At 36.5% G+C, this 2,543-nt stretch overlaps 1 pseudogene; it reads right to left on the bottom strand.

Annotated features, from left to right (window-relative positions):
• Window positions 1-1,435: 1,435 nt before the first annotated feature.
• Window positions 1,436-2,086, bottom strand: LOC148927575 (secreted RxLR effector protein 161 pseudogene; annotated as a pseudogene).
• Between the last annotated feature and the right edge of the window lie 457 nt (window positions 2,087-2,543).

Raw genomic sequence — 2,543 nt, 5'->3', positions numbered from 1 at the left:
ATTTATTAGGTGTTGAACCCATATGGAAGCGAGCTACTGAAATAGCTATTAAAAATTAAAGAAAACATTAAATTTGTTACTATTATTAAAGGGTTTGACTTAAGTTAGAAAAAAAAATGAAGGCAAAGACTTGAGATTCACAAGAAGAGGAAATAACAACTCCTAAATTGATTCGGGTTACTGAAATCATGCATTCTATATCCTTAGATATTATCGTGTTCTAAGGTTCATGGTTATCATATATTTCACCGTAGCTAGTCACTTACTGGTGGAATAAGTTGATTGCGTCTCCGAGACTCTACACATTAATCTATTACCCATACATATATATAGGAACAAAATTAATTTCTAAACCGGGTTAACACAAATATCCACCCCCGTGTTAGGGAGATATTAAACAGAGAAACAAAAAACCGGATATCTGAAAGTCGTGTTTATCACTTTCAGATCAAATCAATTTCGGGGTTCAACCAAAATGTTTGATCGGATAAAATTCAGAGTAGTCGAAGATCATATGTCTGTATTTTCGATGATAATGAACCAGAAAAAATGATCAGTAGAAGAAGAAGATGAAACAGTGCAATGAAACATTGCAACTGTTGGGAAATGAAACCGAAAATAACCGAATTTCAAATGTTTTCTAAATTGCAATTTAGTCCATCGATTTTCGGAATTATATTTTCGGATGAATTTCCGATACAGTAACTCGACCCCAGCCAGGGGCTCTGCCCCTTGGACCCCGCTACCCGGGGGCGCTGCCCCCGGACCCCCGTTCATCTATCTAGGAGCTTCGCTCCTAATATTATAACGAATTCAAATAAGCGTGCACTCCGCACCTCCGTACTTAAATGATGTATCATTATAACTATAACCGATCATTCAAGTTAATCCAATTACACTAAAATATCTAACAATCCTCCCCTATTTTAGTGCAATCCTTGATTAACTAAAACAAGTCATCTCAAACATTCAAACTTTTGCATAAATGAAATATCGTAACGATTGAATTCCATATTAGTACATTACACATTCCAAATATTCGAATACCCCGGGTGTCTCTAAGGATTGAACCCTGGGAACTCACATTGAATACACGAAGATAATGTACACAAAAGTTTACATATGAATAGTTCTATCTTGACACTATATTTTACTAGCCTGTGTCCTTATCCTTCATAAACATATCGAAACCAAGTCCCAGCTTCTTGAAGCGGCTAAACTTCATGCTTATATAGGTAGCTCCTTTATTCTTGCACCTACATTTGCAATTTTTCAAAAGAACTATTAAGAATCTATATATTCAACCTCCTTAACTTGTAGGTCCGAACACATACCTTGGGACGATTTTCAAATGTGTTCCAATCTCCAACATTAAGTTTTCCACATTGAATTCTGCATCTAGTGTCATACTAAATGGGAATTGGGTATCTTAATATCAGAGATTTGTAGTGGACTTTAATCCCATCCCTATAGCCGATTTATACACAAGATCTCTACTTAACCCTTTGGTTAAATGATCGGCTAAGTTGTCATGAGTTCTTACAAACTCCACAGATATCACACCATCCAAAATAAGTTCACGAATCATGCTATGTCTAACACCTAAGTGTCTTGACTTTCCATTATACACTTGACTATATGCCTTAGCCAAGGTAGCAGCACTATCACATCTGATAGATATAGGTGATATCGGTTTAGGCCACAATGGAATCTCATATATCAAATTTCTTAGCCATTCAGCCTCTTTACCAGCTGCTGCTAATGCCACAAACTCCGATTCCATTGTTGAATTTGTTATACAAGTTTGTTTCTTTGATGCCCAACATATAGCACCACCTCCAAGACGGAATACCCAACCACTTGTGGAAGAATGATCTTCCATATTGGTGATCCAACTTGCATCCGAATAACCTTCAAGAACAGAAGGAAATCCAGAATAAGACAACCTATAATCCATTGTTCCTTTTAAGTACTTAAATACTCGATTCATGGCTTGCCAATGGATTAAACTTGGATTATGAGTATATCGACTCAACTTTCCAACTGCAAAGGCTATATCGGGTCTGGTACTAATCATAGCATACATTAGTGATCCAATAGCCTTTGAATATTCAAGCTGATTCACAGCAACTCCTTTATTAGGTACGAGCTTTGCACTAGGATCAAAAGGAGTCTTAACTGGAGAACAATCTTTGAAGTTAAATTTTTCCAAAATCTTCTCAATGTAATGTGATTGAGAGATGGAAATTCCTTGTTCTCCATGTGTGATCTTAATTCCAAGAATCACATCAGCCTTCCCCATGTCTTTCATCTCAAACTTAGATGACAAAAATGCCTTTTTTTTATCAACTTGATCTTGGTCAATACCGAAGATCAACATGTCATCCACATATAGGCACATGTCATCCACATATAGGCAAATGATAACCCCTTTACCGGTAGCATCAAATTTGCTATATACACACTTGTCTGCTTGGTTTAATACAAAACCATTAGACAATACTACGTCATCAAACTTCTGATGCCATTGTTTGGGGGCTTGC

The sequence above is a fragment of the Salvia hispanica genome, chromosome 4 (assembly GCF_029641045.1).
Source record: "Salvia hispanica isolate PSC_SH4W2 chromosome 4, Shi_PSC_v1, whole genome shotgun sequence".
In the NCBI taxonomy this organism is placed as follows: Eukaryota; Viridiplantae; Streptophyta; class Magnoliopsida; order Lamiales; family Lamiaceae; genus Salvia; species Salvia hispanica.
Note: the sequence above shows the minus strand (reverse complement) of the source record. Positions and strands in the feature narration are given on the sequence as shown.